The sequence below is a fragment of the Calliphora vicina genome, chromosome 5, assembly GCF_958450345.1.
Source record: "Calliphora vicina chromosome 5, idCalVici1.1, whole genome shotgun sequence".
Classification (NCBI taxonomy): domain Eukaryota; kingdom Metazoa; phylum Arthropoda; class Insecta; order Diptera; family Calliphoridae; genus Calliphora; species Calliphora vicina.
Window position 1 is genome coordinate 87,941,929 of NC_088784.1, and position 27,561 is coordinate 87,969,489.

Here is a 27,561-nt window from a genome sequence, read left to right on the forward strand (position 1 = left end):
CCTCCGTAGGCCCGCCAATCTAAAATACCATAAAAAGATCGAGCAAAATTATAAAAAAATAAATCAATAAACCTGAATATCTCTTCAACTAATAGAGATAACCTACACTTGTAAGCATATTTTTTGTAGATTTTCTCAAGGACTATTTATTGTTAAGCTCATTCGGATCATAAATGGATTTTTGGCGATTTTTTTTTTAAAAATTTGATACCCGAGGTGACCAACTTTGAGGCCAGTGCCTACACTAGCGCTAGGAAGCTCAACAAACGTAAATCAATTCTAAAATACCTCAGCTCAAACCACAAACAACTTTGTTGCTAAGTGTGACTAAGTGTGACTAAATGACAGATATGTTCCTTTCAAAATGACTTAAAAGTTATTAAAAACAAAAATCGCGCTCAAAAGATACATCATCAATTGAAAATCTAAAATGCACTAAAAGTGATGCACCCAATAATACAGTGCAACACGATTTTAATCTGGAAGATGAAGTTTTTTCAATTTTATATGTTGACAATTTTTGTTGTTTGTGACAAGGGCTTCAACTTTGCCTCAGAGAGTAAATAAAAATTCCGAACTGTTTGCAAGATGTGAGCCTGAGAAAATTATTACTTTTTTGCAAAAATGGCACCGTTGACCCAACCGTTTATGGTTATATTTCCATGACTTAAAAAATTACACACAGTGTAATTGATTTTCATAAAAAAATAATTGATTTACTTCGTTTAAATCAATTAAAATTCGATAATCAAAGTGCAACAAACGGCAGACTGCACCTAGAATGCCGGCTAACCAGGTGTGCCGAAGATCACTATCGATTGCTGTTTATCTCAACTCAAAAATACATATACATACTCGTACATATGTAGGTACATATATGTATGCAAAATTGTGTGAATTTTTAATAAAATAGAAAATCATTTTTAATAAACTTAAACATCACACAAATACCGAAACACAAGAAAAAAAAAATTGAATAAATGAAAGAATAAAAGAAATAAATTAATTTTCACCTTTAAAATCCTGAAGAAATTTCATTTTCAAACGAAAAACGCTCGTGAGTGGACGTCTAAAAAAAAACAAACAAAATTCAAATATAAAAATTTATAAATAAATGAAAATAAATTTACAAGAAAATTACACAAATAAATGTAATATAAAGAGTTGCCAGATAAAAGAAATTTTGAAAATTTTTTAAGTTTTTTAGAATAGAAACAAAAGCAACGAAAACGCACTAAAACGCATTAGAGAACAAAGCTAAAGAATTTATTTTTGGTTGGGTATTTTTCCACCCCAACAAAGCACAACATCAGGCAAATGAGTTGATCAGTTTCTAAATTAGAAAATTAAACGGTGGAAGACAAAAACAACAAAAAAATAAAGACTAGAACTAAAAGTTACGTGACGTGTGTTATCACTAAGACAATCAGTTAGTTGATTTGTGTATGTGTAACGGAGACAAGGTGTTTAAGAATTTTCAAAAAAAAAATAAATTATTTTTCGTCTAAAAGCGAAAGAAAATTTTAAATATAAAATAATTACACACACAGATTTTGAAAACACAAGAAAATCGAAAGCATATAAATAGAATTAAAAGAATAGTGAAAATTATTTAAAAGTTTTATTATTATTATTATGATTTAATATAATATTTGGTTTTTTTTTTTTAGTTAGTTAGTTTAGCAAAAAGTGTGCAAATTACAAAATAATCAACAAAGATCACAAAACAAAAATTCCAAATTTTAAGAATTTTGGTGTGAAAAGTGCCGTGCTCGTTGTTGTTGTTGTTGGTTACACAAACAACTAGTTGAAACGCATTTTAAATGCGTTTCAATTATAATAAACAATTTAAATATAAATACAAGGATTTACAGGATTTTACCATCAGCAGTCAATTAAAGTAAGTTTTTCTGCGATTCTTTACAATTCATTACAATTTGCATTTAAATTCTTTGAAAAAATTAAAGTATTTTTAGTAACATGTGCTATTGCTGTTTCTTTGGTTTGGCTTGGTTTTTAATATTGAAACTGAAAGTCAATTTTAGTTTTCTAAATTTATTAATTCAGTTATTATGTAAAACATTTCTCGTACACTTACTCATTCATTCATTCAAACACACGGCTCATCATCATACACATTCGCAGCAGAGATGAAAGAGTTGGTAGAATACCCAGCTGTTCTGGGAGACTTCTCCGAACTAGTGATTTTACCTATTGTTTAGGTTGAGAACTAGTTCTATAACTAGCTACATGACTAGTTATTTTAACATGTGCGTGTCCTAAGCATATAACCCTACATAGAATAAAACATGTATGAAAGTATAGTCGGTCAAGGCCGAACTTTTAATACCCTACACTGAGTATATGAGCAAATCATTATTCTGTTACAATTTCAATAATTTTGTTTTCGAGAGTGATTTTCTGAAGTCACAGCTATGACCAATTATGGACCGATCGTCCTCAAATTAGGTAACATGATTTCTTTTTGTTAAATTATATTTGGTTTTAAAATTTTTTACGATATTTATACCCTACACCACCATAGTGGGTAGGGTATTATGCGTTTGTGCAGATGTTTGTAACGCGCAAAAATATTAGTCTAACACCCACCTTAAAGTATACCGATCGACTTAGAATCACTTTCTGAGTCGATTAAACGATGTCCGTCCGTCCGTCTGGCTGACTGGCTGTCCATGTAAACTTTGTGCGCAGAGTACAGGTCGCAATTTTGAAGATATTTCGATCAAATTTTGTAAATATTATTTTTTCGGCCCAAGAACGAAGCCTATTGAAAGTGACAGAAATCGGTTCATTATTTCACCTAGCCCCCATACAAATGTCCTTCCGAAATTGGACTTTATTGGTCATAAATGTTTAATTTATATATGTATCTCCACAAATTGCGCTCCAAATAAGTTTTATATATACAAAATTCATGTCACCAAATTTTGTTACGATCGGTCCATAATTAGTCATAGCTCCCATATAGACCCGCTTCCGAAAATCACATTAACGTGCATAAATCGCTTAAAATGTTGGAATACACACAAAATTCAACATAGTTAACTTTCATATAGACATAAATCACACGATCCAATTTCATGGTGATCGGTCCATAATTGGTCATAGCTCCCATATAAGGACCACTTCCGAAAATCACTCAAAAATATAAATTATTGAAATTTTAAAAGAAAAATGTTTTTGCTCTTTTACTTTCTTACTGGTTTTGCTTTGGAAGTGGGACTTATATGGGATTTATGAGCAGTTATGGACCGAAGAATTTGTGTTTAAAGTGACTACACTGTAGGTTACATGGGATGTCAGTATACTTAAGCAAAAAGAAAATAAAACTTATGAGAATTATATCAAAACAATTTATATAAAAATGCGGGATATATAATTGATGGCGTATCTTTTGAACACGATTTTTGTCTTTAATAACTTATTCGTCATTTATTCTCACTTAATGTTTGAAGATCAAGAATTGGAAGCATGAAGATTGTTATCAAACTCAACAAGAGCTTGCAAAATCATTGAGAGTTACTCAAGCAGCAATTTCAAAACGTTTGCGAGTAGCAGGATTCATACCAAAGCAGGGAAATTTAAAGACGATTTGCATGTTCGAAATTATGTTGGAATGAAAATAAATTTTGCGCCAAATCACTACTTGTTATGAAAAATGGATCCATTACGATAACCCAAAACGTAAGAGCTTGTACATGAAGCCCGTCCAAACACAGAATCCACACCAAATCCAAATGTTCTGTATTTGGTGAGAGCAAAATGGTCCTTCTATTATGAGTAGCTGAAATCTGGCCAGACCATCATAGAAAACCTGTAGAGATCGCAAATTATTGCTTTGAAGCGAGCATTGGCCGAATAACGCCCAGAATATGCCGCCAGACATAGTGACAGCGCTAGGCCACATGTTGCTATTTAAAAAGAAGTGGTTGGGAAGAAGTGTCCGTCCGGCTACAGTTTTTTTTTCGATCGATGTAAGCATGTTTTTTCAAGACCTAGCTGAGCGCTTTCCAAAATCTTTGAAATCGGATTGGAAACAAAAAAATTTCATGTGTTTAAAAATTTTTTTTGTAGAGCACATTTTAATACCTTAAACTCGAATACTCCTTGGCTTTGCTCACTTCAAACTTTATCCCGATCGGGCCATCCGTTTAGAAATGCCAGATTTATTTCCAAAAAATTGTGATTCTGTCCCACTGTGCAGTAGTGGATAAGCGATCAATAACTGGAGAGCAAACGTAGCGATCACTCTCTCCCTTACGTAAGTCATGATTTTTGTTGGTGAATCCATTCTCAAAAGCAGATTTGTGAGTGTTTTGTTATGTTTATAAAATAATGAAAAAGTTAAATTTTACTAAGTTTACTAAGGTCTGAAAAGGTACAGTTATTAAAAATCGTCATATTGCTGCCTCATGCACTTTAAAATCCAACTCTCTCTCTCTATCTCTCTCTTTCCCTTTGACTAACTTCATTATACACTTACACGTATTTATCGAAAATGTTTGCATTTACATATATTATATATGCATACCTAAGATGGGAAATCTGGTACTATTGTACTGATTTCAGTACTTTTTGCTTATATATTAAGGGCTTTTTTCAATTACAAACTTTTGAAAAATATTATTTCAATACAAATTTTACACTTATAAAAACAGAGCAAACCAACGTCTTTCTTTATTTCGAAAATTGTCTCATCATTTGTATGTTTATCATGGAAATAATCCTCATCATTTGTATGTTTATCATGGAAATAATCCTTAATGTAAAACTCATAATAAATTTATTTCTACAAAAAAATCCTTAAGATTCCATACAAATAAAGTACCATTTTCCATGTCTGTATTTAAATATTTTATTTATGACTTAAAACATCCAAAATATTTCGACTATAGTGAGCGACGAGGTTGGCGTAAGAGGCAGAAACAGTTTTCAAAAACAGCAGCATGAATGCATTTCTATGAGCTCGAATATTAAAATATTAATTTAAAATAAAACAACAAGAAAATTATGAATTTTCTTTTTTAGTTTTTAAATGTTTGGGTTTGAAAGGGAGCAATATTTTCTAAAGAATATTTTTCTTATAAATTTAGTTTATTTTTGTAATTTTAAGGTTTTTGACGGCTGTCTACATTAATGTGGGGGAAATGTGGGAAGATGTGATCTTTAGGGTGAAAAACATATGATAGTTTGATTCTCAGATGGGAATATAAACGCAATCATAGACGAAACTATAGATGAGACTATAAACGAGACAATAGACGAGATTACAGAAAAGACTATAGATGAAACTATGGACAGAACTATAGACTATAATGTAGACAAGACTATAGGCTAATCTATACATTAGACTGTAGATATAACTGTAGACGGGGTTATACATGTGAAGACTACATGTGAAACTAAAGAACGAGACTATAGACGAGTTGACGAGTCTCTAGCCCAGACTGTAACGACTGCATAGCCGAGACTACAGAGAAGACTGTGAAGAGTCAATGTAGGAGATTGTGGACGAGTCTATAAACGACAGTCTATAGACGAGACTATAGACGAGACTATAGACGAAACTATAGACGAGACTATAGACGAGACTATAGACGAGACTATAGACGAGACTATAGACGATACTATAGACGAGACTATAGACGAGACTATAGACGATACTATAGACGAGACTATAGACGAAACTATAGACGAGACTATAGACGAGACTATAGACGAGACTATAGACGAGACTATATACGAGACTATAGACGAGACTATAGACGAGACTATAGACGAGACTATAGACGAGACTATAGACGAGACTATAGCGAGACTATAGACGAGACTATAGACGAGACTATAGACGAGACTATAGACGAGACTATAGACGAGACTATAGACGAGACTATAGACGAGACTATAGACGAGACTATAGACGAGACTATAGACGAGACTATAGACGAGACTATAGACGAGACTATAGACGAGACTATAGACGAGACTATCGACGAGACTATAGTCGAGACTATAGACGAGACTATAGACGAGACGACTATAGACGAGACGACTATAGACGAGACGACTATAGACGAGACGACTATAGACGAGACGACTATAGACGAGACGACTATAGACGAGACGACTATAGACGAGACGACTATAGACGAGACGACTATAGACGAGACGACTATAGACGAGACGACTATAGACGAGACGACTATAGACGAGACGACTATAGACGAGACGACTATAGACGAGACGACTATAGACGAGACGACTATAGACGAGACGACTATAGACGAGACGACTATAGACGAGACGACTATAGACGAGACGACTATAGACGAGACGACTATAGACGAGACGACTATAGACGAGACGACTATAGACGAGACGACTATAGACGAGACGACTATAGACGAGACGACTATAGACGAGACGACTATAGACGAGACGACTATAGACGAGACGACTATAGACGAGACGACTATAGACGAGACGACTATAGACGAGACGACTATAGACGAGACGACTATAGACGAGACGACTATAGACGAGACGACTATAGACGAGACGACTATAGACGAGACGACTATAGACGAGACGACTATAGACGAGACGACTATAGACGAGACGACTATAGACGAGACGACTATAGACGAGACGACTATAGACGAGACGACTACAGACGAGACGACTATAGACGAGACGACTATAGACGAGACGACTATAGACGAGACGACTACAGACGAGACGACTATAGACGAGACGACTATAGACGAGACGACTATAGACGAGACGACTATAGACGAGACGACTATAGACGAGACGACTATAGACGAGACGACTATAGACGAGACGACTATAGACGAGACGACTATAGACGAGACGACTATAGACGAGACGACTATAGACGAGACGACTATAGACGAGACGACTATAGACGAGACGACTATAGACGAGACGACTATAGACGAGACGACTATAGACGAGACGACTATAGACGAGACGACTATAGACGAGACGACTATAGACGAGACGACTATAGACGAGACGACTATAGACGAGACGACTATAGACGAGACGACTATAGACGAGACGACTATAGACGAGACGACTATAGACGAGACGACTATAGACGAGACGACTATAGACGAGACGACTATAGACGAGACGACTATAGACGAGACGACTATAGACGAGACGACTATAGACGAGACGACTATAGACGAGACGACTATAGACGAGACGACTATAGACGAGACGACTATAGACGAGACGACTATAGACGAGACGACTATAGACGAGACGACTATAGACGAGACGACTATAGACGAGACGACTATAGACGAGACGACTATAGACGAGACGACTATAGACGAGACGACTATAGACGAGACGACTATAGACGAGACGACTATAGACGAGACGACTATAGACGAGACGACTATAGACGAGACGACTATAGACGAGACGACTATAAACGAGACGACTATAGACGAGACTATAGACGATACTATAGACGAGACTATAGACGATACTATAGACGATACTATAGACGAGACTATGGACGAGACTATAGACGAGAATATAGACGAGACTATAGACGACAAAATCATAAATTATTTACTTATAAAAAGGAATTTGTTATACATTTCAATGGATTATAAGTCCATTTTTTGTATAAGTGAAGAATATACAATATTCGGCAATTTCTTATAATGAAACTAAAATTATAAAATTTTAACTTTAAATTACAGCCAACTTGTTGTTAATTGAGAATGTTCATTAGGAATGTTCTCACATCTCTCTACATTCTCCCTTTCACTAATGAAGCAAAAATAAAAATAAGCTGATTGATTTTCTTAGCAACGTTTATTTTTAGTTAAATTTTATTTTGAGAAAATCTTTTTTGAGATATTTTTTATGCTACATGTTTGTTGCTAGATTTTTTATCTCACTTCGACATGCGACATTTTTAATTTATTTATTTTCTTTTGTGTTGAAATTTCTAATGACTAAGAATCGCTTTATAATTTCAATAGTTTCTTTTTTTTAGCGAATTTTCATTAGAATTTTAAATTTGTTGATAATTATTGAACATGATTTTCACTTTTAATTTTGCATAGAATGCTTTTGTTAATTATTTATTGTATTTATTTGCATTTCATTATGTTATATATTCTCTTGTAATGTCTTTTGTTGAAACATCTTTCAAATACATTTTGGGTTTTTCAATTTTACTTTACAAAATAGTTTCGTAAATTGGTTTTGTGTTTTAAATGAAATTTCTTTTGTGATTTTTTGGCAATTTTCTTTTCATATTGTTATTTTTCCAATTTTCTTTTGAGTGTGTTTCATTTTTCCACCTGCTGTTTGATTAAACGCAGCATTTGATGATTTTTTTTTATATATAAATTTTTGTTTATTTTCCTTTCAGTGAAATTTGAAAACATTACGAATATTTCTATTCATAGTTGTGAGATAATATTGAGTTTAAAACAGAAAGAGAAACAAGAAATCATGGGAAATGCTATAAATTATTTATATTTTTTTTGTTTTTCTTGGGATGTTTATGCAAAATTTTAATTTTCATTACGTAGGTGTTGGATATTTAGATGTATTGAAAGAAATTTCATAATCAAAATAATATTTTGGATTAAAAAAAAAATATTTTTTTTTAATGAAAAACGAGTGTTGATTTAAAGTAAATGTTTTCATGCAGTTGCTCTGTTGTTTGTTGCAATATTATTTATAAAATTATTAATTTTTTAAAATTTTTGATCATTGTTTACATTGCTATAATTAACAATTAATAATGATTAAATATCAAAAAGATCTCTCTATAAAAATCTGAATTATAATTTAGTAAAGTTCTTTAACTGTCAGTTGATTCCTCTGAGTCGAAAGAAAAGTGAATCGAAAAAGTTTAAATATTAAATTAAATAATTTCAAAAGCATGTTTTTGGAAAAATATATTTCATATATTTAAAACCCAGTTTATGAACAATTACAAATTGGTTATTAATTTCGTCTTCAAGTCATTGTTATTTTTATGACCTGTTCAAAAGAAACCAGTTCTTTTCATAGGTTTTTCTCGCGTTATTTTCTTTTTTATGTTTGCCTAAAAGTATGTTATTAATAAGTTTTATTTACCAATGAAAAGTGTGGATATTTATTTATGTTCGCATTTGTTTCATATTAAATGTGAATACATCTATGACTCGTTTAACGAAATATATTTTTGAAAAATAGAGAAAATCCCCTATCCATTGATATATAAATTTTTTTCGAGATGTTAAGTTTTCCCTAATTAATTTGTCACTTAAAAACTTAAGGTAGACATGTTATATATCATTGGATAGGGGATTTTGTCTATTTTTCAAAAATATTTATGACTTTTGACAATTAATAAATTCATGGAATACTTTTTTTTAAAAATATGACAAAAAATACTTTTTATTAAGTTTTTGCAAAGATAAAAATTTTTCAAATTGAAATTAAATTTGTATTTGTGAATATTTTTATACCCTACAACACCATAGTGGGGAGGGTATTATGCGTTTGTGCACCTTAAAGTATACCGATCGACTTAGAATCACTTTCTGAGTCGATTAAACGATGTCCGCCCGTCCGTCTGGCTGGTTGGCTGGCTGTCCATGTAAACCTTGTGCGCAGAGTTCAGGTCGCAATTTTGAAGATATTTCGATAAAATTTGGTACATATAAGGCCCAAGGACGAAGCCTATTGAAACTGGCTGAAATTGGTCCATTATTTCACCTAGCCCCCATACAAATGTCCTCTCGAAATTGGACTTTCATAAATGTTTAATTTATATATGTATCTACACAAATTTCGCTCCAAATAAGTTTTATATATACAAAATTCATGTCACCAAATTTTGTTACGATCGGTCCATAATTGGTCATAGCCCCCATATAAGGCCCACTTCCGAAAATCACTCACGAATATAAATTATTGATATTTTAAAAGAAAAATATTTTTACTCATTTACTTGGTGTAGGGTGTTATATGGTCGGGCTTGACCGACCATACTTTCTTACTTGTTTAATGTAGTTTTACAGTTGTATAGAGTTTTCTATTGAAAATGGAAAATTAAAAACAAATTTTGAAATTTATAATCAGGAATTCCGCAATTCCCAAATAGTTTTGAAATATCCCGAAAATTTGATTTTTTGATTTTTTCAAATTTGCAATTAGCAATCCCTCAATTCCCAAAAAAATGTTGAAAAATCCAAAAAATGGGATTTTATAGTTTTTTTTTCGGTTATTGGAACCCTTTACGAAATAATTAAGAACATATTGGGCCATCTAAAATGGGTTGCTATATTTTGATGTAGAATATGCGATTTGAGAATTTCTGCCCTAAATTTGAATTTTACATATAACAAGTAAGAGAGCTATATTCACCAAATATACTTAAAAATAAAATTAAATTTTTTTTTTTCAAAATAGTTTTTAAATTTAAATTTTTTTTTTTTAAAAAAAAGGACGACAAAAAAATTATTTCCTGAAAAAAAAATCGGTTTAAAAAATATTTTTTACGATTTTTACCTATTGCAGGTCCAACTTACTTTATATAAATCGTTGCAATGGAGTTTTATTTCTATATTTGCAATATTTTCAAAATTAGTTCTTTGATTATTCGTTTATGTAATGCAAAAATGTTCAGCTGCCCCGCTACCACGACTGAAAACACAAAAACACTTGAAACTTTTTTCAAGATGATTTGAATATAAGAAAATAATAAAATGTGAAAGTATTTAGATCATATTATAACATTTTAAAGACAAAAATAATAGTTTAAACTGATTATATTTAATTTTTAATGTTTCAGGTATGTTTTAGGCTAAAATTGCGGTGAAAACTAGGCTCCCAATTAGCTTGTAGTATGAAATGAATTTAACTCAGATTTTTGCTATTGTCAATTGTTTATTGAAACCGAATGTATATTTTCTATTCACTTTTTTAGCTTTTGTATACATATGTTTACAGAATATATATTGTTTTATTATAAGAGAAAATATGTCACGTACGATATTAAATTTTATTTATTGTAAAATCATCCAAAGATTGTTTTTATTTAAATATGACAGATTGTAAGAATTTAAAAGAAAACATAACGCCTCTCACGCTTCGAACATTTTCTCATATTTCTGCATGTACCACAAAATGAGTTCCGTTTTATGTCACGTACGATATGCCCTTATTTCTCTTAATATTTTGGACAACAATATTTCGAAAGAACTTTTTTATTATTTTAAAATATAGTACCCTCTGAATGGAACATAAAGACCAAATTATTTTTCAGATAATCTTATTTTTTCAAAATCTATTCCACTCTATAGGCGTACAAATGTCACGTACTATGATATGAAATTGCCCATATGTCATATAACGCATTCGATATACCGTTTTTTACGGATTGTAAGAAATATTTTACAAAAAGTTTAAAAATAAATTAAAAAACTAATTGTTTTTAAATCTTTTCTGGAATATTTTACAAAAAAGTGAAAATTTTTTTTTTTATTTTTAAAAAAATTTAAATCTTTTCTGGAATAATTTTAAATCATAATTAGAAACATAAAAAATCAAAAATTTTAAAAAAATATTTTATTTTACTTTCCATAAAATAGATTTTTTCACAAATTTCAACTTTGCTAACCCATAATTAGGCACCTAAAAGACGTAGAAGCTTTTTTTCATCTATCATATGTCATTTAAACTTCTTGATTATCTCATTTGGTTTAAAAGTTATGATTTTTGCAACGAAAAAACTCAAATGGCGCCAAAAAAATCAATCTGGCATTTCTAAACGGCTAGTCCGAGCGGGATAAAATTTGAATTAGTCGTAGCCAAGGAGTATTCGAGTTCAAGTTATTAAAATGGGCCCTACAAATGCTCCAGGGGCGGAGCCATGGGGGCTTAAAGTAGGGTACCTTCGACATGTAAAATTTTTAAACACGTGCCATTTTTTTGTTTTCCATCCGATTTCAAACATATATTTTTGGAAAGCGCTCGGCTAGGTCTTGAAAAAACATGCTTGCGAGTGCTATTTATCTCTAATAATTTCCTAGTTATAGGCATTTCAAAATAGAAATTTTTAAATTTTGCCATACCTTGGTCCGCTTTTTTAAAAATATAGGGCGCACTTTTGGACCGAATGGACTGTTAGTTAGACAACTAAATTACCAATGACATACAAAAGATTTCAGAGCAATATCAATTACGAATCCAAAAATAACCGATTTTCAATTTAAAAATTCAAAAAATTGTATATTTTTGCTGTTTTTTGGACAAAAAGGTGACTTAACTCTTTTCTTATTAAAAAGCAACTTTCTTTAAGAACGTACAACAATTTTATGTTTTTCTATAAAGTTTCTTTACGGAGAACATTTTGGTATAAAAAACATGTCCTATGCCCTTTAGAAATTGACCTATTTTTTATCAAAATTTCAGCTTTGGGCCACATGTTCTAAAATCCCAAAGCAGGGATCAGAAAACGGAAAGCAGCTTTGGAAACCCTGATGTATTTCCTATTTATCCTTAAAGTATTTTCCCAGCCCCGAAGGAAATGTGGACCCTATAGGCACAATTGTAAAAATACCATTTTTGGGATTTTTGCTCCAATTTTTAGGAATTGCCGGATTCCCTTTGACCTTTTGACAAGTTTTTATACACCTTGTTATTTAGAATGACAAACTTAAAAAACGCTGAAAATTTCATTGAGTATGAAAAAGTGCAATAATAATGCCAGATTTATTTCAACAAATTTTGATTCTGCCCCACTGTGCGTAGCAGCAAATGAGCGTTTTTCTTGAAAATATGAAACAAATTTAAATGTTTAGTTGTTTATTTGAATATTTTTTCATTGTGTAAAAAAAGAAGCATGGACAGATGAGTGAACATCATTTAATCGACTCAGAAAGTGGTTCTGAGTCGATCGGTATACTTTAAGGTGGGTATTGGATATTTAGATATTTTTGGGTGTTAAATTTCAATAATGGTAACCGATTTCCGAATGATCTTTTTCATTGCTAATTTCTAATATTCTATAATAAAAATTCTCTGGGGACTTTGGAAAACGTATTACAACTAGAGATGCTAATCCGAACTGATTTTTGAAAATCCCGGGGATCGGGATTTGGTAAAGAATCCCGAAATCCCGACTCGGGGTTTCGGGATTTTCGAGAAATCTAAAATCCCGAAAATTATAAGAAAGAAACGTAAATAACACTAGTTTACAACGTTTTTGCTCATGAATTGAAACATATGGGGATTTGTGTATTTAGGTCTTCTAACTTCGGAAAAAATATTAAAAAAAATCCTGGACGTCAAACTTTTGAGATATTTATTAAAAACGAAACATATAAAAATGTACATTAAATTAGGAAAAAAAATTAAAAGTGAAGTGTTTTAGTCCTTTTTTATAATTATTTGCATTTGTCTCCATCACGACACTCCAATAGTAGTCTCCTAGCATATTCTGATCCCAAAAACCTTGATTATTCCTCTCGAAAAACTTCAAATCTTGATGGAAACGCTCTCCATGTTCGTCACTCATGTGTCCGAGGTTTTCCGGTAAAAAATCCACATGAGAATGTAAAAAGTGAATTTTGAGGGATATATTTACACCCATCAGTTCTAAATTATGTAATAAATTCGCAACAATATCTCTGTAATTTTGACTTTTCTTATTCCCCAAAAATTCTTGAACAACAAGTTTAAAAGAATTCCATGCTGCATTTTCAACATCGGTTAATAGACACTCAAATTTGGTATCACCCAAAATTTTTCTTATTTGAGGACCCACAAATATCCCTTCTTTTAATTTAGTCTAAGAAAGACTCGGGAACACGCTGCATAAATATTGAAATGCTGGTTTTGTCTTATCTAAAGCTTTTACGAATTTTTTTAATGTAAATAAGCATTTTGCAGTGTTTGTGTTATAGGAAAACCTCGATTTGACTGAATAATTTTCCGCAAATAAAACAAAAATGGTCTGGGTTTATTTTACATTTTCTATAAGACATTTTAAAATAGTTTTTACTTTAGAGTTTTGTACTTAATAGCGATTTATTAACGTTTATCTACAGGAAAGATGTCCCTTTAAACAGTATTTATTTTTTTCTCGTTAATTTTTGTTGGAATTTGTCAAAATAATACAAGTCTGAAAGTATCTGGTAGCTTCTCCAGAGTGTTGAGTACCCAAAAACGATGTAAATACTTAAATACCACAATTAGGTACACTACAGTATGCATTAGTAGTACTCAGGGCAGGTGAAAAATAAAAACCCATATATCTCAAAATTTTGACGTATAGGTGGGAAACAAAAAATGTTCAATTAACTAGCGTCCGTAGCTCTTCTCAAAAATATAAGTTTCATTCCATGAGCAAACAAAAATGTTTGATTTGTAAACTAGTGTAATTATGTCTTTACAATTGAAAGTAAAACCCCGGGATTTTCGGGATTCCCCGTTTGGCATCTCTAATTACAACCCTCGAACGGATAGATGAAATTCTTTAAATCGATTTCTTTATACATGATCATTTTAGCCGTACAAAGAGGATGTGTGGTTAATACGTATATATCTGAATATATATATAGTATGTTTTCAAGAAAACATATGAATGTTTATACATATTTTTAAATAGCCTGACTCGAACACTTTTATACACATTGCTACAATATACAAAACGAAGAAATACCGAAAAACCAACTCAATTTTAAAAAGAAATAAAAAAAATAATAAAACACAGCAATACAAAAAGTTTATAAACAAATACGAAATAAAGAAAAATATACTACAAAGTATATAAATAACGCGATAACTGAAATAAATAAATGAAAGAAAGAAACAAAGGAAATGTGTGAAAGAAACAATTGTGGCAGTGCGTGGGTCTTGCTACAAAAAAACATTTGTCGCCTTAAAATATTAAAATAAAAAATAATAATAATTTATAAAATAAGAAAAATTAAGAAAAAAAAATTAAATGAATGAAATATTTATGTATTTATTATATTTTAAATTCAATTAAGTTGTGAAATTATTTTTCTGTTTTTTTTTTAATTAATTAATTTAATTTGTACTTAAATTAGTGTCTGTTTTGTACATTTGTTCATTAATTTCTTTTTTAGTTTGTTAATTATTTTTATAAATTTTTTATTTAGTTTAAGTTATTGTTAAAAAGTTTGCCTCTCAAACATTTAATTTTTACAATTTGTAGTTATAAGTGTTACTGTTCGTAATTATAAGTATTTCATGAAAATGTTGCTCTAGTTTAATTTCTTTTGCATTCTGATTACTCTTCCACTTCCACTTCACCTCTATAAACTCTTCATGCTTTTAAATATCATTTAAATTCATTAACATTTAACTACTTCGGAATCATGGATAGTAGAGCAGTAGTAGAAGTAGTAGTGGCAGTAGGCTGCTGCAAAAGAGAAGGATTTTTTTCTTCTGGAATTGCAACTTTTGCTAAAAAAATGAAATGGATATCAGAAATACTAATTCGACTCCTTAAAATTTTAGTATTTTTACAAAATTTTCTGTACTAATCACACACTGAGGGTTTGATCGCAAAAAAGTGGTAAAAAAATCTGTATCTTTTATACATTGGTTTAGAAACGATTTTTTTTTGGAAATAATATTGTATCTCGAGAACTTTTGGAGATATCGTAACAAAATTTCACAAGAATGGAGCTGAGATGCTTCATAGTTGATTTGCAGTTGTACAGATTCGTAGTCAAAATGGCAGCCAGTAGATGGCCCTCAAAGTTGGTCATTAATTGGTTTAGAAACAGTTTTTTTGGAAATAATTCGTTATCTCTAGAACTATTGGAGATATCGTAACGAAATTTCACAAGTTTAGAGCTGAGGTATTTCTGAGTTGATTCGAAGATGTCCAGCTTCGTTGCCAAAATGGTAGACAGTAGATGACCCCTCAACGTTGGTCATCTCGGGTCTCAAATATTTTTTTTTTTTTTAAATCGCCAAAAATTAATTTATGATCCCAATGAACTGAAATTTAAAACATAAAAACACCTTGAGATGGTCTATAAAAAATTTGCTTAAATGTGTAAATTATCTGTTTTACTTCAAGAGATATTTAGGTTTATTTATTTTTTTCTTAAAATTTTTCTCGATCTTTTTTTGGTTTTTTAGATATGGCGGGCCTACGGAGGGTCAACATTTGGTTTTAAAATATCAGCTATATTTCTAACAGAATTCTGAATAAAATAAAATGATTTTGCTTAAATATAGCTTGTCCGTATAAAAAGTTACACGCACCCAAAATAGGAACATGTAAACATTTTATTTTAAGATTTTTTCCCAAAAAGCCTCTATATATTTTCTTTTATAGAAAAAAAATGTCTAAGGGACTATATATAATTTTTATATGATCCTGAAAGAGAACATAATGCAAAAGTGTTGGAAGTAAAATGTGGCTTCATAGAGCTAACGTAGCCTTCCCCAGACCTATCCAAACTTGGGCCATTTCGAAAACAAATTTTAGGTTTGAGTAAAAAATTCGAAAAATGCAAAGCACTGGTCCTCAAAAAAGTTCCATATTTGTATAGCCCTATATATTCTAGAAACATATGTATAGGAGTTTTTACTGTCACATTGAAAATAACATTACAGTGGGCACTTGTATAAAAATTCCCAGTTTCTGAAACATAATTTACCCGTTTTAGGAATTTTGGTATTTCAAAACAAAGAATGGCAAAAATTATAATGCCAATTCTTTAAAAAGATCTAAATCTATATTAATTTCAAATTTTTTTATGATATCTTTTACCGTTACAATTTTACATTAATTCAAATTTTACATTTGTCTTCAAATAAAATCATCATATTTTAATTTTTTTAGTTATTAAGGTAAATGGCATCCGAAAAATGTATTAAATTATTTAGTTTTACTAAAATATCAATCTTTAAGTCCTAAGGTTTTCAACATTATCAAATACTTATATAAAAAGCTTAAAGTTACTCCTTAGAAGCTCCACAAACCTTGCACCTTTTCCAAAATTTTAACGTTTTTTTCATATATTGCTCAATTTTCTAGTTAAAAACAAAAGCAATTTTCAAACCAACAAATTTGAAATACAGATATTTCTGAAATATGTTCAAATTTCTGAATTTTAATTTTTTCTCCTTATAATTCGGCTGCACTCTAAGTAACAGCAGCAATTAAACTTTATTTATTGTTTTAGCACGAGTAGTTTCCATGAGCTGCAGTTGAAAGAACCTGTTGAAAAAATACAATGGAAAAAAGGAATTGAAAAAGAAAGAAAAGCAAACAATAATTAAATAAAAATTTGCTTAAATGAGAAAAACATATTGTTGTAAATAAATGATGTTGTATATATTTTATTATAAAGTTGTAATTCTTTTTTGGTCATAATTAATTTATGGCAATTAATGTATTATAAGAAAAGTTTATTGTTTCAGCAACAGAAACAAGCTGACTATAAAAAGCAGGTGCTTAAATATATAGTTAAATTATGCCGCGGGAAATTTGTGTCAATTGTTTCAATTGCTGTAGTCCCCTGACCTGTGGAAAAGAGGACATATCACTTAACTTAATTGTCACTTAAGTTGTTCAATTGTGGCAAAAAGTGATAAATTTGTCAATGAGTTTGAAGCATTTTAATTTTAATGTAATTTATATAAAAAGCAGAACTACCTGTCCTGTCATAAATTGTTTGTTCCTCATATTCGGTCCCAATCAGTTATTTAGAAAAATTTTGGTTTATATTGAACTTGTTTACGTTTTGGTTTGAACGCTTCACTAAAATGTATAAATTTTGAATACTTTTCCTTCTTAATTAATTTACTACCTACGCTTCTACTTGAATGCTATAATTAAACATTTTTTATTACAATTCTTTCATTGACCCAGCTACATTTAATATTTATGCAAATGTTTTTCATACTTATTTTCTGCTTTATGATAAGACATAAGAAATTAAAAGAGACAATAAATGCAAAAATTTTCACAATGCGGTTTCGTTATGAATTATTTTGCTAAAAAGAGTTGAAGAAATACATAAAGTAGAGTGGAGGGAAAAATAGTATAATAATAAGTATGTATCTTCTAAAATATCCAAACAAAATATGGTTATAGTGGCCAATTCATACTGTTCAATAATGAGTTATTTATTATCTACTATATTGCTGCTTATTTACTACAACAAAGTCAGCAGTCAGCTGAACCTTAGTATTTAGTTTATGCAGTTGTACTGTACTCGATTAAAGTCAAATATTTTTTCTAATAAATTCTAATGACTTCGAGTTAAGAATTTGTATAAATTTCCTTTTTCCTATGAATTTGTACAAATATTTTAAAATAATATAAACAAGATAATTTTTAAGCAAACAAACAAATTTTTTTAAATTAACCACTGCTTATATTAGATGTGATAGCAACTAAAAACAGCAACGCCAAAAATTAAATCGCTGGAATTTCATTGTCAGGTGACAATGAAAACTAACAATAATTCTGAAAATTTACAGGCAATTAAAACTAGCAATACTTGTGAGAATTTAGCGACAATTTATGCGAATATAAGCAATACTAATTTAAACCGTAACGAATTTATGGCATAAAGATTCTATACAATTAATTCTTAATTTTCTAAATCAAGCCAAATTTTATCTCATAATTATTCCATTAAATAATTCATTATGAATTTATTTATAGGCTTAATTCCTTAGAACTAACTTCAAACGTATTCAATTCATTGCTTCGTTCTTTACAGAATTTAATATTCAATCATTCGGGTTTAATTCAAATCTATTAAAAACAAGTAGGAAAGTATGAAAGTAAAAGAACAAAAACATTTTTCTTTTAAAATTTCAATAATTTATATTTTTGAGTGATTTTCGGAAGTGGGCCTTATATAGGAGTTAAGACCAATTATGGACCGATCACCATGAAATTAGGTCGTGTGATTTATGTCTATATTAAAGTTAACTATGTAAAATTTTGTGTGTATACCAAAATTTTTAAGCGATTTATGCACGTTAAAGTGATTTTCGGAAGCGGGTCTATATGGGAGCTATGACTAATTATGGACTGATCGTAACAAAATTTGGTGACATGAATTTTGTATATATAAAACGGAATAAAGCGGAATTTATGGAGATACATATATAATTTAAACATTTATGACCGATAAAGTCCAATTTCGGTAGGACATTTGTATGGGGGCTATGTGAAATAATGGACCGATTTCAGCCAGATCAAGTGGCTTGGTCCTTGGGCCGAAGAAATAATATGTACCAAAGTTGATCGAAATATCTTCAAAATTGCGACCTGTACTCTGCGCACAAGGTTTACATGGACAGCTAACCAGCCAGCCAGACGGACGGACGGACATCGTTCTCAGAAAGTGATTCTAAGTCGATTGGCATACTTTAAGGTGGGTGTTAGACTAATATTTTTGGGCGTTACAAACATCTGCACTATGGTGGTGTAGGGTATAACAAGTAAGAGAGCTGTATTCGGCTGTACCGATTATATACCCTACACCAAATTTAGTTCAACATAAAAATTTTAAATATTTTTAGGTAAACAAAATAATTTTTTTTCCAAAGTTGTTTTTTTCATTTTTTTGAAAAAAAAAAATTTTCGAATTGTTTTTTTAAATTTTTATTTTTTTTTAAAATTTAAAATTTTTTTTTTAACATTTAGCGAAAAAAAAAATTTTTGGTGAAAAAAGAATTCGGGTTAAACATTTTTTTTTCACGATTTTGACCCATTGTAGGTCCAACTTACTATAGCCTTATATACGTCGTTGCAAAGGTATTTGAATTAATGACTTAGTAATCCAGATATAGATAAAAAAGAGTTCAAAAATCGAGGTTGTCCTGATTTTTTCCTTATATCTCAGCCATTTGTGGACCGATTTTATCGAACTATAATATATATAAGTTGATTTCAACATATAGGCGGACAGAAGGACATGGCTATATTGACTTCGCTATCTATAACGATCCAGAATATATATAGTTTGTTTGGTCACAAATGGAAAATGTAGAAATTACAAATGGAATGACAAACCTATATATAGTAGTTTCCCTTAGAATTAAATTTTTTGAAATGTTGAAACGGTACCCGCTGAAAACTTTCGTAATGACCTAAAATACCACCAACAAATTTTTTAGCTTGTTCTAAGAAGGGCAATCCGTGCCGACTTTCGATTTTGTTTTGAGGTGCATTTACAAGGGGAAAAATTTTTTTTTTAATTTTTTGCCATCAAATAATTACTTTTGCAATTTAATTTAAAAGAATCGAAATGTGTACGTAATTGTCGTTCTAATCAGATATAAAAGACCAAAATTGGTTAAAAAATTTTAAAGTTATTAAAAAATCTCCAGGCCATTACGTATCTCAGGCTACTAGACCAAGAAATGTATCCATGTTTACTTGTATATGAGTTTTTATCTTCATAGGATACAGTTAAGCTATTCGCAGGTATAACCGAAAAAAAACCAATTTTTTTAATGGCAGTTTCAAAACTCCATTTTCAAATTTTTAAAAATTTTCTTAAACAAATTTCAGAATTTTTTGATCATCACATGGGAATTTATTGACAACATAATAGGGAATAAAAATATGAAAGAAGTATGACAATAGCCCCTATAGTTTTTCCGTACCTGCGATATAAATTTTGCGATTTTCGAGAAAAACTAATTTTTTGGCCATATTTTGGCGAATGTGCCCAATTTCCGTACTGTTATTAATTTTAAGTAAAACCTGCTATCTTTCCATTAGAAAATCCAAATATTGAAAAATTTTACCTTTGACCTTCACGATTTAAGGGTTAACATTTTCCCATTTTAGGAAAACATTCAGACTCTATTTAAAATTACCTGGACTATAATATTGTGAACAGATTTTACTTAAAATTAATAACAGTAAGGAAATTGGGCACATTCGCCAAAATATGGCCAAAAAATTAGTTTTTCTCGAAAATCGCAAAATTTATATCGCAGGTACGGAATGGCGAAGGGTATAAAAATATATTCGTTTTGGATTCGATATGAATTAAAAAGAATTGAACCATCCAAAGTTTGAATAAAGGTTATTAAGAATTAATTCAACTGCGTATGTAATCTATTCTAATTGAAAGTTTTTTTAAAAAATTTAAAGACGTTTTTTTGGTAGGAATGATTTGATGACATTTTTATACCCTACACCAAGGTAGTGGGTATATTGCGTTTTTGTTGATGTTTGTAACGCTCAAAAATTAAATGAAATGAAATTATTACTTTTTTCGAGGCCTAACAGCGAAAATATCTTAATTGCATATCAAAAAACTTTACAAGAGAAGCTTTAAAATTTATTAATATTGTTGGTTAAGATATTTTCACTATAAGGCTTGATTTTATATTGTTTAGTTGAACACACTTTCTTGTAAAATTTTTTCTTTATTTTTTTATTGTTCTAACTTTGTTATTTTTATTATCTCAAATATCTTTTGTATTTGTTTAATTTAAAATTGTTTTTAAACTATATCCCCACCTGAATACTTCCGGTGCATTTTCACACACATTACCTTACATTCATATAGAAAATATCTGTTTGAAAACAGCAAAAAAAAAACACTTTAATTGATAGTAGCTGACCCCTAAAATACAGATAGATATCTAGATAATTATTTGAATTAAAGCCAAAAATGACAACGCATTGTTAGACGTTTTTAACATGTTTTGGTTTGTCATTTAAAAACAATTTATATTTAAGAAAAAATACAAAAAAAAAACGAAAACATAAACATTTCTAAATGAAAAAAATTAACTAATTAATTAAAAAGAAAAGAAACATACAATAGATACAATTTTAACATGGTCAAATAAACATGTATGGGTACATACATATGTATGATTTACAATGAACTTGAAAAATTAAAAATAAAAAAAAATACTTTTATGTTCTATATTAGTTTGTTATTTAACATTGAATATTAATTCTATATAAACATAATAGTAAAAAATGTTTTCTATTGGACGTATGACTTAAAAATGCGGGATTTACAATAGAGGGCGTTTTTTTGACACAAAAGACAAAGACCGCCTAGGCCATTCAAAAAAGTTTGAGGACCAATTGGAGCCATTACTCAATGAAGGAAATTTATATAATTTTTTTTTAATCGAATAATTCTATTAATCGATATTAAGTTTCACGATTAAATCATAAACAATTTCAATCAAAAAATCAATCATTTTAATATATTCCAACAATTATTTGAACCTGCATAACTCATTCTTCATCAGTGAAATCTGTGTTATATTAGTTTAGTTCAAAACATTTTTACTTGTTTTGTAATATTTATTAATTTTTCTATAAATTTCTCTAATTTCAGAACCACCAGTTAACAGAGGTCGTTTTAAGAAACAAAGACACCCTTTAGGGGGCTGTCTAAAAGTTTTTCTACTCTTTTACTACTTCATCTAAAAAAAGACGGTAAGTGCACGCACTCATCATAATATTAAACGGACATTTACCTTGTGAAAATAACCATAAAAGTCTGACGATAAAATGCTGAAAAAATTACAAAAACTGTGTACCAAAATAGCTTTTAATTTACACTCACTCACTAATTTAATCCCAATTCCAAAAAAAAAAAAAATTTAAATGCAAAAAAAAAAAATGTTCAGGGTACACAAGTATTTAGAACTAATAAGTAGAGAACGGATGTTGTGGTACGTATAAATTGACGTTGCCTTAGTTGTTTTGGTGATTGCAGGCTGCTATTTTTAAATATTTCCACCAATTAATCTAACTTTTTCGTTGCGGTTTTTTTTCAACATAGAAAACTACAATAAAATAATATGTATGTTAAATTTGTGGTAATATTGGCGACAGTTTTATGCATTAATTTGTTTATAATTTTTGCATATTTTGGACTTTCGATGCTGCTTGGCAGTACATCCAATCCAATGATATAAACTCTTTACTTTAATAAACAGTTTGATTTAAATTTATGTCTATTTAAAGCTTTTTTTAGAAAATGTTTTTTAATTATTAATTTATTTTCTCTCGAATTAAAACTCGAATTTTCGAACATATTTTAAAGATCTTTTATCATAGAGAACATAGAGCGGAAACTCGAAAAAAACTCAAACAAAAAAATTACTCAAAAAAGTTACACATACGAGTGTTGTTTTTGTTTTCACATAGTTTTTTTACTAATACATTCCCACCACTTAGGTTTTTGACAACTGAGTTAGGTCTTTGACAGGAGAGTTTCCGCTCTATGTGTTTTCTCTATGGCTTTTATTCTGATAGTACATTGAAAATACTTTAAAATTCATAATTATTTTTAATTTTTTTTTTTCTAAATTTTTATGTTCGAAATTGGAGAATTTAGGAAATTGTCATTAAATAAATAGTATAGAGATTATTTTAACAGTTTTACAAAAATTTCGAAAATAGGTTCGAATTTTTTAAATTAAATTTGAATTTTCGAATATACAGTTGCATTCACATCATTTGTATGTATGTTCTAGAGATGATTTTAACAGCTTTATTTTCTAACATAATATTGCATTGTGTATGCATAAGTTCCAAAATTCAGCCTATTCGGTCTACGAGAACTGGTTTAAAATTCAGTTACAAATTTTCACATAAAAAGCCTGTTGCACGATGTCGAAAGAAAAATGATTCTAAAAAATTTGTATGAAAACTATTCGAAATAATTTTAAGAACTGAGACATTGTGGAACAGGCAGAAAATATTTTAAATAAAATATTGAAAAAAATTCCTATTAATGCCCGCAATTTTTCTCATCAATATCTACGGGTACAGTCACTAAAATAGTTTTTTTATTCTGTTTAAATATAAAATATTTCTGACATTGTTCAACCATTATGACTTGATAACAATAAACTCATAAAATTGCATGCATATTTGAAATCCTAAATTTTATATTTTTAAAAAAAAAATTTTTTTTAATAAAATTTCAAAAAATCAATAAATTGTTCTCGATTCTGATAACAGAAATTTGCGGATTTCCAGGAAATTTAGTTTCTGATCAAACATTTCGTTAGCCATTTTCTAGAATTGTGCGATTTTTTAAAATTTTTAGTTTTTATTTTGAAGCATTTGTACAACATAAATTTATTCAAAGTATTGTTTATTGGTAGTTATGAACTTTTCCCATCATTCTGACAACATATTGTTACGAAATTGTACTTGAATACAAATATAACGATTTTAAGGGCTTATTTAAAAGTAGCATAATGCTTTCAAATAACAGTGCTGTAATAGCAAACTGTAACATATCTGTAGGCATTATTAAATAAAAGCTTTCAGATGATTTGATCGTAAGTTGACAACGCTGTATTCGAATATTCAGTTAAAGAACATTGTAGAAAGTACACCACATATGGCGTATGTATTAGTAAGATCTAGAATATTCGAATTTTGACAGTTAAAGAACAATCTAGAGTGCAGATGGCAGTGTTAGAAATAGTGGCAGAGGTTGCAGTCGTGAGTGAGTTTATCAGAGACGCTATTTGAATAAACATCAACTGAGTGCCTTAAAGTGTGCTGTATTTTTCAAGTGAATTCGTATACATTATATAGTGTCTGTATTTCTGAGAAGTTATAAACGTGTATAAAAAAAACATTGAGTGACTATTTAATTCTGTTGTTGTACATTTTAAATAAATAAAGAGTTGTTACAATTTTCAAACTACTAAACGGCTTTTATTTGCAATCAAAAGTATCCGGTTTATTTAAAGGAAATAAACCAAACGTTTTGAAAAGGTTAAAACGTAACAATATGGATTCCGAGCTGAAAGAACTGCTCATCTTTTGAGGCCAAGAACGAATCAAGCCAATATCGGATACTCTTTTCCAAAGTGAAGCGAAAAATACCAAATCTTTATGACATCGATAAACTATTATAACTTGATACCAAAAAATCTTAAAATTCCATGCATATTTCAAATTTCAAATTTTATAATTTCAAAAATTCTTTTTATAAAATTTCAAAAAATCTATAAATTTTTATAGATTCTAATAACGAAAATTGTCCGATTTCCAGGAAATTTAGTTTTTGGTCAAACATTTCATAATTTTATATTGAGTGTATGACATTAAAAATGCGAGATTTTTTTAAAGTTTTTGTACAATATAAATTTATTTAAAATACTGGCCAATGTCGAATACTCTGTTCCAAAGTGAAGCGTATCCCAGAGAGCGAGTTCTCCATCGATCGAAAAAAATGGTAGTCAGATCATTTCCTTAGCGCCATGGATATTTGGCATTGGTGTCGATTCGGCTGGTTGGCCGGGCTTCACATACGATCTCTTACGCTTAGGGTATTCGTAATTGATCCATTTTTCATCACAAGTAATGATTCTGTGCAAAACTAATTTTCTTTTATAGCGTTCAAGCATCATTTCGAAAATGCAAAATCGTCTGTCAGCTTAAATTCGTATGGCACCCAATTTCCCTGCATTTCAATGAATACTCCAATGATTTTGCAAGCTTTCGTTGAGTTTGACAACAATCTTCATGGAGTAATCCCCATAGACTGTCTAAAGAATAATTACTCGAATTGTAAAAAATTATAAATTTAAATTTCGAAAATTTTTAGCCGCAAAAATTTACAGTTTTTACATTTTATCGTCGGCTCGGTTCAGCCGGCTTACAACCGTTCGGCGCTGCACATTGGTTGAAGTTCATACAACGAGCGGCTAAAAATAGAAGAAGTTGTCCAAGGACAATGAAACTTGGCACATAGGCATTTTTTGTTCGAATCAAGAAAAAATTTAAAAATCAAAATGATCCGCCCACTTTTACGCCCACCTCCCATACAAAGTGAAAATTAAATTTTGACCTACGGCATTGATTTTTGGCACATAGCTCTTTTAAACACTCAGAATCATTTGTGTGAAATTTGAAAAATATCCGCCCACTTCACATACAACTTGTATTGAAAAAGTTTCATAACTCCCTTGATTTTTAATGCATCAACTCAATTTTCTCAAAAAATAAATATTATAATTTGATCGTCTGGCTTGGGTTTACTTAATAATTTAAGTATAAAAAATAATAAAATAACAAACCACCCAGGAAAGGAGATCAATTTCTCCTTCCAACAGCTAAAGAATTATGGCAACAACAACATGCATGAATGAAAATGTTATGTTACTTTATCACTATATCACTTTATAGTTTTTACTGTTTTTTTTGGAAAGAAGCAGGTAGGAGCAGCTGAACAGCTTTTAGCTGAGACTTCAAGCTGTAATTTGACATCTTTCGTTAAACAGCGCTCCACAGCGCTAAAAAGATGCAGTCCACTGAATTTGATGAAAATTGAAATTTTGATGTTGTTTATATTTTGTTCTACGAAATTTTTTATATGACACTTTTACCAACTTTTTTTAATGCAAGTCTCATCTATGGCAATTGTCATTTACGAAAATATACAACAAAGTCAAATGATAAGTTTACTGTGATTGTACCAAAAGATTGAATATACAGTAAATTTGCATGCCATTTTAAACAAGCGAACAAACAAATAATAAATATATCAGCCTAATATTACGGAATCATAATATTCTGATATCTGACAACAAATTACCAAAAAATTATCCAAATCGGCTAACATGAAAAAAATGCATTTCGGCCACTCTTCAACCATTGTGCGCTGGCCACTAATTCTTGGAATTCAAACTTTTTTGGCTAGGCGATCTTTGTCTTCCGTGTCAAAATCATCATTTCTGAACCGAGCAAATCATCTCTCGCACGTTGAAATCGATGGAACACATTCACCATAAGCTTTGGTGAGCAATCTGTGTGCTTCAGCGGCACTTTTTTTAAATTAAAGAAGTAAAGCGAAACTTCCCGCATATGACGCTTTGTTGGCACAAAATTCGACATTTTCGAAGAAAAAAAAATTGTTTCAGTATAATGTTCAATAACCAAGTGAGATTAAATGACAGATATGTACTCTTCAAAATGACATATAAGTTATTAAAAACAAAAACTGCATTCAGAAGATACGCCATTTATTGTAAATCCCCAATTTTAATGTTATGATTGTCACAATCATGTATTTGTTGCAATTGGGGAATTTCGGATTATTTGATATAATAATAATTTCAGTCAAAATTTTGGTATTTAATTAACAATTTATTAAATAAATTTCTGCTTGCCTATGACCAAAATATATAGTAATCATTTTTGCGGACTATAGCATTCAAAAAATTTGTTAACAATTTCTCTTTTATTTTTACAAACACACACTCAATATTTATTGCTTGGTTTTTATTTCTGTGGGTCGGTCGCATGCAACGTTTTATTATAATGATGACTTGACAAGACTTGGCACATGAACTTATTGTCGGGCACACAGACCTTTCGAGAGGCTGACGATCTGACTGACTATTTGTTTATTCAACTCGTTCAATTGTGATTGTACGATAAGTCAGTGTAACGTGCATACATATGTGAGATGTGTGAGAAAATCAACCAGCCGTATTGCATAGCCATCTATAAATATCGCA

The 27,561-nt window shown here is 30.1% G+C and overlaps 1 protein-coding gene across 1 annotated transcript in view; it reads left to right on the forward strand.

Moving 5' to 3' along the window:
* Positions 1-1,690: 1,690 nt before the first annotated feature.
* Positions 1,691-27,561, forward strand: part of tn (thin) — a 167,231-nt gene continuing 141,360 nt past the window's right edge. The window contains exons 1-2 of the mRNA XM_065511546.1: positions 1,691-1,900; positions 22,404-22,504. The gene's annotated coding sequence lies outside the window, so the exon portion shown is untranslated. The remainder of the gene's footprint in view (positions 1,901-22,403; positions 22,505-27,561) is intronic.